This window comes from Adiantum capillus-veneris, chromosome 23 (genome assembly GCF_014529385.1).
Source record: "Adiantum capillus-veneris isolate H3 chromosome 23, ASM1452938v2, whole genome shotgun sequence".
Taxonomy (NCBI): domain Eukaryota; kingdom Viridiplantae; phylum Streptophyta; class Polypodiopsida; order Polypodiales; family Pteridaceae; genus Adiantum; species Adiantum capillus-veneris.
Window position 1 is genome coordinate 143607773 of NC_140953.1, and position 11180 is coordinate 143618952.

Genomic DNA, 11180 nt, shown 5'->3' on the forward strand with positions numbered 1-11180 from the left:
CTTGCATCTTTAAAGTTAAAATGGGAACTCGACACATGGATCTTTATGTTGATATATGCGTGTGTATGTGTGTGGTGTCTGGGAATATATTACTACCTAGTTCTACAACCACTATTGGACATTGACAATGTTAGTGGGGATGTTGTATTATTTAGTCAATACTATGCATGATGGAGTTGATGGCTATATTGTCTTGTGGATGACTACCATGAGTGTCACAAGCTAGTGACATGGCACCCAAAATTGACAAGTCACTTACTTTAGTAGTGTTGAAACGGATGCATTACTCCAAGCATATTAATTTGGAGGTCTAGAATAAGTGAACTCGCGCTAACCATGATAGATTGGAGCTTTTGTATATTTTCTCAAGTGCTTGAGCTCTAAGAAATATTTCTTTATCACTCATGCAACTTTCTTTGTACCAATCATCAATAAAATCATCCACGCTATCATCATTATCAAAGAATCATTCTTTTTGTCAAAACGCAAACCATATAGTTTCTTTAATCTATTATAATTGCTTGAATCACTCTTGTGAAGGCTTTTATTCACTCTATTAACATTAAATATATTCCATCATAAGGTAGAGCCATATCAATCTCGACATCATAATTTGGAACCGTCACATCAAGCATTCAAGATGCAAGAAACAAACTTAATATTTTGTAACAAATGTTTATTAGTTTGTCATGATCTTTATGGCATTTACAAGAATACATCTTGGAACATTTTTCCTCATGTATTCTGGTTCATGTTTATTTTCACATTCCACAAATGTGCAATTGGTTCTTGAGCTTCTTCCTTGACTATTCTTAATTAGGCCTACTATGTTTCCATGTGTATAAGACTTGTCATTTGCATAAATTATTTGGCTCTCTATGTGAGTGATGCCTCTATTTGAAAGAGAGATTGCATTGAAATACAAAGCATAAGTGGTCATGCTATGGATGTAGCATGTGAGCTAATACCAGGGATCCCATCCATATATGGCTCCACAAAAACACATAAGGGTCACCTTTGAATGTGGTGAAACTTGTAGACTTTGTGCAATGAATAGGCCACATCATCCATGTGGAAGGCTAGAAGGACCTATCATGTAACAAGCACCCCAAAAGCTAAAAGCCTCTCTATCTCTAGGAAAAGATAATCCATCCCATCCTCGATAGTGTCTGTGATTATATGTCTGCACTTGAGAATGTAGACAATTGGGCAATGCATAACCACCACAAGTCTTGCTCTCAAGGTCGAAAGGCAAAGGCTATCACAAGATATCCATTTGTAGTTCTTGGATTGGGCATGGGTGAGTTTTATAAAAAACAATTTATCCACCCATAGAAATTGATACTTATTCTTAATAGTAATCGTATTTAGGCCATGATAATCTACACTCATGCACATACTACCATCCTTTTTCTTCATCAATAGAATGGGAGATGCCCCTAGTGAGAAACTAGGTTGAATGAAACCTCCAATGAGGTAGTAAACAAGCTAGCATTCCACCTCAATAGCCTTAGAATAACTCATTCTGTAGTGTGGTTTACTAATAGGTTTACCATCTGCAACCACATCTATTTCATGTTTCACATAATGTGTCAATGGTAACCCAAGGGATAAATCTTCTAAAATACATCTTTGTATTCAATTATACGTTTCTTTACTTTACTAGAAACATTTTTTTGTTGTGGTGATAAAGGAGTAACAAGAGAAGGAAGAGAAGAGGAAGAAGCATTTGACCTTAAGGAATAATCAACCATAACTAAATTATTATCAACATTTGATTAAAAAATAACAAAAGAGTAGAAAAAAAAGAGTTCTTCTATTTCATAATTAGAAGAGAGCTTTGTAAGCTTGGCTATACAAAAATAAGTGGTGAGGAAGGCACATCCTTTTTCCATAGGAGCAACACGTACACACAATTTGATTCAAATAAATTAGACTATTATTATTATAGCTATGATGTAATGATGAGACCTTGGCCCATGCAACCACTCCCGACTTAACACCATATGTGTCCTATCCATATTCATTACTTGAAAATGCAAGTCTATTTGATACCCTTGAATCTCAAGAGGTACCCTCTTTAACATCATGGACATTATTTATCATAGCTACCTTGTAGCGATGGGAACTAGGATTCTAGGGAAAATTGAGATGTTTCACTAATAGTTAATGAAATTGTGAGAGGGTACATCATCTACAAGGATTCTCACCTTGTGACCTTGGATAGATCCATGTATTCTCACAAGCTCGTATGGTCCAAAAGTTGGTTTTTCCACAATGAGACCATAATATAGTACTCATGGATTGCTTTGATATGTGTTAGTTCCACATTGAAATAGCGAGAAGAGGATTCTAGGGGAAGCAATTGCACCATGCGTGCAACTTTTTCTTCACCTTAGATAGTAGATTTTTCCTCAGGACAATCCTTTTTGCCATGCCCACTTCCCAAGAATTAAAAGATAAATTATCCTTCTTTGCTTTTCAAAATCCTCACTTGACAAATGGACTCTAGGCCCCTTCATCTTTTTAGATGCATTAGAAGAGGTTATCACAAATTTCCTCATATTGTGACTATGAGATGCACATGCATTTGAAGTGTCAGGCCTGTGTATGCTATGCAATGCTTTTTCATCTGGTTCATCAAGTGTTATTGGGATCCTGGGTCTCAAGTAAAATTATTGAACTATTATTCACCTCAGGGGGTTCACCATTCCGTACTCCCCTATATAACGTGTGTTCGCGGGGTATTAAAACCCCCCTCTTTTAACATGTTTGAATGAGTAAAATGACCCCTTATTTTAGGATTATTGAACTATTATTCACCTCAGGGGGTCCACCATTCCGTACTCCCCTATATAACGTGTGTTCGCGGGGTATTAAAACCCCCCTCTTTTAACATGTTTGAATGAGTAAAATGTTTGAATGAGGGGGGTATTAAAACCCCCCTCTTTTAACATGTTTGAATGAGTAAAATGGCCCCTTATTTTAGGATTTCTTTTCCAAAATTGAATATAAAAACCCCTTATTTTAATGTTTCTGTGTTAAACTACCTAATTTTTTTGCATTTTAAAACCCCTCCTATCGAACTCACGCTATACATTAACATGATTACATAATACACCCCTCGAGTTATTCACAATATTCAATATTAAAGTCTTTATAAATCTTTAAAGTCCAATTATAGCATTTAATCATATAGTTTGCAATCAGAATCAAAATTTCATGAAAGTAATGAGAAAATTCACAAAAGAAACTCATATTGGAGTATATAATAAAAAATAATTTCCATCTAATCCATATTTAAATTCTATTCTCAAAGATACAATCGAGTGGGATATTTGTTGCAATAAAACTATTAAGACTACGTTATTGCAATACATGTGGGCCAATTAAATTGAAAGGACATAGTAAAAAAATGTTAGAAATCAATATAGATAAAAAATATATAATATCACCACTATTTCATTTATTAAATCCAATTTTAGAAAAAGATCTAGTCAAATATCATACATCTAAGCAAATGAACATAGGAAAATTATATCCTGGTAGAGCTAAATATTCTATATTTTATGACCCATCTTATTTGAAATCCATATTTACCATACATAATTTATCATTACAATTACTTTCAATTATAGACACTCAATCAATGTAACTAAAACATATAGTATTGTGTTTGGTAATATTTCTTCAACTAGTATACTTGATCCTCCATTAGTACTTAATATATTAGATTTTATATTGACAATACATATAAGTGCATTATCTTCTTCTTTATTAGAAGTCTTTCAGCATTATATACATCATAACTCTATTTTACAACAATACTTAATGATGGCAGACCGAACTAATCCTAAATTAGGTCTTATGAGGGATACCCCTTGCCAGGGGTCTATGAAAAAAATATACAATTTACACTTTTATAAAATTTCAATATACATAAGAGTTGTGGAAGCATTTGCATAGGGGAGAAGTTCTAAATGCTTGACCTAGCATGGAGTTTAAGCCATGAGCCAGATTGTATCTAGATACACCTAGAGACTAGTTCTACCTTTGAATGGGCGATATGAATGCAAGAAGATAACAAGGTGGAGGGTGAATATATGTGTACACCACATTGTGGGAATAGAGAGAGAGAGAGAGAGAGAGAGAGAGAGAGAGAGAGAGAGATAAGAGTGGAGGGTGAAATAGAGTGCATAAAGACGCAAGAGAATGACAAAAGAGAATCTTTAAATGTCTCATCTAAATGAAATAGACAACCATGAATTAATGCAATGACTAGATCTGTGATATAAAAAAAAAGACTAGCAGTGCACCGGACACTATCTAGGGATCAACGGTCCACCCATCCACTTTTGCTCTACTATGGACACACCTCCAACTTAACCTAAGCTAGATATAAGTTGAGGCTGTTTTGCCTCCCTCCATAAACCCAATCTTTGAAAGGATCCCAAATACTACCAGGTGGTAGGGAATCAATACCAACCAAACTAGTTTAGGTGCCATGCCTCTTCGATGCCCAACATCATGTGTTTAGGGAATCAATACCAACCATACTAGTTTAGGTGCCACGCCTCTTTGATGCCCATCATCAGGTGTTTAGGCAAATCCAAGACAAGATCCCTAACCTGTTTACCGTGTAGGTCATTCAACCCCCGATGCACTAATCATGTAGATGAGCCTAACAAAACAAAGATCTAGGAAATACCTCCGATCCAACAAAGCCCCAAGTCATTGATCCCTTCATCTAAGGCTAAGCGATGTAGGTGATTGTAGAGACATTGCCATGAGAAACATAACACATGAGTCTAATCACAATAGCATTTTTCATATGCACAAACAATCTTTTTCAAGTAGTCAGACTGTACAGGGTCTCTACCCTTACACTTACACGTTCACCATAAAACATCAAAACCATCATAAAACAATCGTAACACAAAAAGAATGCCACTTTATTCATACGGTTTGAGTTGACTAATCATATACCCCCATATAGGTTTATGGACATCAAACTCTTAAAATAAACTCACTAAAACAAACCATAAAACATATGTGAACCACTGATTCAACTCATGACGTCATATGGTGTTCCCCCTTGGTAGCACCCCTACACGTATAGATAACCCAATACAAGGAATGGTTAATAACTCACACTCACGAAGTGATATCAAAGATCTAATACATTTATCAAAAGATTGAATCAAGATTTTGATTTGGTTGAATTGGTTTGTTCACTTAATGAATCCATATAGTGGGGAGCTTGGGGTTCAAATATTGTCTGTGTACTGGACATCAAGCTGTCTTTTTACCATAACTCTTTACTCATGAAAAATTTTCATGTGAAACATGAGAGAAAATTTTCTAGATGATGAGTTTAATTTTTGGTTCAAGGGGTTTGACCTTATTCATAGTGGTTTAAGAGATACAATCAAAACAATGTTTCTACCGCCTACATAATGGGAAACAAAAAGCACTTTTTATGCATCTATATGATCATAAAAACGTCGTGTGCATAATCAACATGCTAAACATGATAAAACAAGAATGGAGCATCCTTGTACATATTTGGCAAGTCCATACACGCCCTCATGTACAAAAAAGCAACCACCAAGAGGGTAGTTACTCAGAAAACAAATAGAGAGAGAAAGAGAAGATGGCTATGGAGTTTAGAGCTTCTTACAATGCTTGAGAAGTGATTAGTGGTTTCTGAAAGGCTTCTTGCTTTGCCGTCAGAGAGTGGTGATATGAGATACGTAGAGGTTTCACCACGAAGTTATTGAAGAACACGCACCATGTGAAAAGAGAAGATAGTAAGCAAGTAGAGAGAGAGAGAGTTCTTCTTCTTCTTCTTCTAGCAAACGAGAGAGAATATCTTATAGAGATGATAATGGAGAGCTTGCACCACTCTGTATAATATGTACGGATAGCCGTGCAATAGTAGATGCGACTATCGGCAAGCCAATTTATAGGCACTTGGTGAGGCTACATCGTGTCTTAAGCTACTAGCACCCCCTCCCTGATGAGATAGCCAGCTACTAGCACCCCCTCCCTGATGAGATATAGAGTCTTGCTTTTGGGAACAAAAATAAGGAATTTTTTTTTTGGTGGTCAACACCCCCTATTTCCCTTCAATTTTTCTAGTAAAAATTGGTTAATTGGACAGTATTCGGAGAACTAATGTGTCCGTGACTAAACTTAGCTGCATCGTGATGCCCCGACATAGTTATGACTCTCTCGTACTGCCCCAACATATTAATGGTGCCATTTTTTATAAAAATAATTTTCGTACTACCCCAACATATTTATTGTGCCTCGGCTTATTTGCGGTGCGGATTTTTATAAAAATAATTCTCGTACAAATCTTGTTTAATCATGGTTCTTCACTGAGCAGTCATTTTTATACGCAACAGTGACTAAAAAAATTATTTTTATATTTAAGTCATCCTAAAAAACACGTTCAAAAAGCACGAAAAGCTAAAAATAGCATAAAAAGAAAAGAAAAAGCAAAATTTTATACGATTAAACCACGGGTTTCCCTTGTCCATCCAATCAAGAAAGCAGACTCTCTTTTCACTAAAACGCACCAAAAATCATGAAAATCTAAAAATAGCGTGAAAAACGTTCGAAAATCAAATTTTTGTAAAATTAAACCATAACATCCTTGGGACTCTTAGATTAAGCATACCGCTCAGCCCTGCTTTTTGCAAAAACATGATGAAAAGCACAAAAAAGCATGAAAAAGCTAAGAAAGTGGATTTTTTCAATATTGAATTGGAACATGAAAATGACCTTGCTTTGCCCTTACAATATTGCCAAACAAACATTTTGAACCAAAATTTCATGAAGCATTGAAATCTATATTCCTTATTTTTAAAAGAGACCCAAAAATTGGGGATCTTACATCTTAACATTATATCAATAGAAGCAATATCAAAAAATTTACAAACTCAAAGTGCATGTAACTTATTTGATATAATGTCTATAGCACATAAAAAATCTTATATGGCATTGCTTGAATGCGTAGACTATTTTTGTCCATAATATTCGATGCAAAACTTCACATGGTGAACAAACATTACAAACAACGTTAGATGATTTGAATGACAAAACATCTATATCAATTAAAAGAAAGTGATATTTTTATAACTATTTTCATTTGGTATAAGAGCTTATGATGCAAAAATGACGTTAGATAATTGCTTAAGAATGAGAATATCATATTTATTTATAATATTTACTTTACATAAGCCATGTATCAATTTCAACAATCATTAACATTAGCAAATATGTTAAATACTTCTACGTTAGAAAGAGGTATAGATAAACTAAGAAAAAAAATCCACAATTTGACATGTAGTAAAGTTTGATATTTGAGGTACTATATCAAGATCTCTATCATGGTAAAAAGAAACTTATAATACTTAATGACCGTGGTAGATTATTTAGATTATTATTGGTTACCAACATTGCTTGCTACATTAATATCTGATGAAGTTTTTGAGACTTGGTGGATAGAAATAAATCAATTGAAAAATCTAGTAAAAACTTTAAACATAGAGTTTACATGGGAAGATTATCCAAGAGAATGTGTTGTACTTTTTCATTTATGATTAAAAACATTCTTAAAACAATTTATACTACAGAAATATGGCCTACTTGGAAGAGTAGACCACTATCTCATACGTTATGAAATTCAAAATCTATATTCATTTCATGCTCATATCATGTTATGGATTCACAAAGACGACATTGAAGAGATATGTTCGCAAATTGATGCTCAAATCCCATATCTTCACAACTAGGAAGCATATCCAATAAATTCAAAAGAAAAAAAGCTTTGTAATTTGGTTATTTAAAAACAAAAACATAGATGTACATATAGTTGTAACATAAATCGCAACAAAGGTCAACATGAATGTAAATACAGTTTTTCCTTCCCTATCCAAACCTCTTTTTATCATTTATTAGATGAAAATACACAAAGATGTACCTATTTAAACCTACTTTAGAAACATAGTCCCATACCGTGCCAGTATATTAAGACTATGGAAAGCTCATATGAATATACAAAAATTTACGAACACATAGCTATCATACTATTTATGTAAATACGCTTTAAAAATAGAACCAATGGGCCAACAAAATTTGAACTCAAAAGATGCTAAAGCAATAGGTTTAGACCATTTGGATCCCTTAAAATTACAAATCAAAGCAACAATTGCTTGCTTGCACATCCAATTATTCAAAGAAACAATGTTGTACATTATATAGACACTACATTACATCCTATTAATATATATATTGCAAGACCTATTAATTTAGAAACTATTACATTCCATGAGTTTTGGAAGACTTACACCATATTGAAATACAAAAATTTTGTTAGAGATACACTAGGACACTATATATACAAATATAAATTATTGATATGATTTATTGATCACCTTGCACATCATCTGGAGCCATTTTTTTAATAATGTACTACTCAAAAAAACTTTCATAATGAGGGTGAATTGTTCTCACAGTAAAAATACATTACAATCTTATTTTTTAGAATGTCATATAAGATAAATAAGTACTACCGCAAACAATATTGAAAAGTTGATAGATTTTTATGGAAGAATACATGCGTTAATCAATGAAAGTAAACAACAAATTACAAACATGATATTGCAATAGTCATCCATACATTATAGGATAACATGCTAGTATCAAGTGATTCTACGAATCTAATAGATTATAATTACACCACCCAAAAATTAATAATCACTTGGATAAATTTAAAGGTATAAAAAGTATGAAACTAAATATCAATCAATAACATGTTTATGATAAAATAATAAATAGAAATGGAAGCTTACATATCATAAATGGAACTCCAAGGAAAAAAAAAACTCACATTATAAGATATATAATATATAACCTTATAAAAAATGGAGAAGCGGTATTTTAGTAGCAACTATAGGTGTAGCAGCAATGCAAATAAGTAGCTTAGCTAGAATCACACATTACCAATTTGAATTACCCAAACAAAAGACATGTACAAATCATCATTGATGTGTACTGATGATGAACGTTACTATGATATAAAAAATACAAGCTTAATCATTATAGATGACCTATATATGATGACGAGCATAACATTGAAAATGACAATCATGCAAATATGTGAAGTATGTAATATCAACCTCACACATACCATTATAACCAAAAAGATACTATTAGTTGGAGATTTAGCTCAACTTCCACCATGTTGTAATTGCCAATTGAGATAACCTTTTTTTTCAAGTTTGTCATATTATAGTTTTTGGATTTTGGAAACAAGAAACATTACACACACTAACAAATTCAATTTATCAAGAGTCAGATCTTGACTTTATTGAATTCTTAAACATTATTTGAATAAGAAAACATACAATAGAAAAAATCAATTGTTACATAAGTCATATAATAATTTATGAACAAGAAGCTAATGAATTTATTGATGCAAACACGATCATAATTCGTATTCTCCTATGTAACAAATTAATTGTTACATAAGTCATATAATAATTTATGAACACAAAGCTATTGAATTTATTGATGCAAACACGATCATAATTTGTATTCACTTAATTGATACACAATATTATGAAAATTATATGTTACATAAGTTATTTTTAAACACAAATATTTATAAAATAGATGTTAATTGCTGCATACATGAACAACATACAACTCTAAAAACTTTGATAGAAGATCCAAAATTTCATACCATAACAGAACTAGCAATTGGTGCAAAAGTCATGATCACACATAATATTGACTTCAATATTGGAGCAATCAATGGTGCAATAGGAAAAATTGTATCTAGAAAATTTCATACATCTAAACCAATATTTACTACTTTACATATTATTTTGATTTCAACTAATGAGATTATTTCTATTAAATGATAATAAAAAACAAAATAGAATATTTAAGTATAAATGATACTATAAAACTAGTTTTCCTTTAACACTGGTATATGCAATCACAAGTCACAAATATAAAAAAATGACATATTATAAATATATTGATATTAATTAAAAGTTCATTTATCCTTAGACTTGTTTATGTAATGCTACCACAAAACACAACAAGAACTAACTTGATAATATAAACAAGATGATCTTGAACCAATGCCTGAATTTTAATAACAAACTACATAATAAGTGATGAGGTAATTACTAAAAGTTTCTCTCATTATTTACAAATGCTATATCAAACAACCAAATAACTATATTGTATTTGTCTTTGTTAGCTTTTCAAGAAAATTTTCAAAATGGCACATTAAACAAGAAAAAGAGGACAAACTACTTCACAAAAAAATGAAATATTTCACCTTTCCAATTCACAAGTTAACCAAGAAGTGAAAAAACAAAAAAAAGTCTCTCTCTCTCTCTCTCTCTCTCTCTCTCTCTCTCTCTCTCTCTCTCTTTTCCTCTAGTTCCCACACACATCACATGCCCCGCATATACCCCATTCATGTGCATTTACGCACAATTAGGCACATTTGGATTAGATAGGCAAGGAGAGTTTGGTTTTGTCAGATTACGTTGTATTTTATCAGATTTAGACTATAACGTACATATAAACCCTGTTCTTACATGGATCTTGATTTTGGACTATATTTTACATGTTGACAAGCTTTAGAGCACATTCATGCATAGGCTTTAGACTTGGCTTGATTTTAGCTATTGGCCACACGCTTGCGCATGATAAGAGCCTGATTTGGTACATTGACAGATATTTGTATGTGATTTGGGCCTAGAGATGATTTTTAGAGCCAATTTATATGTAGACTCGTAGATTAGTGCTGGCTAGCCTACAATTTCTAGATTATCCACCCTAGCTAGTGCACTTGCATATACACCTCCTTGACACTATATTTGACTAAGATTGATAGACTTTGGCGATCATGGATCTTGAAGCCCTATTTGGAAGGCTAATGTGGGTTCATGGCGAGTTAAATTTTATTGCCTATATACACATAAGTAGACACCCATTAGAGATATCTAGCTTCAATCCATTGATTACCAGAGACACCTAGCCTCCACATGCTTAGAGTTCGAGCACACCCGACATTGTCAGATCACCTTCTTGATGGATTTGGTACATCGTATAGACGCATGATGGAGGATAGTCCAAAGAGTATCGCA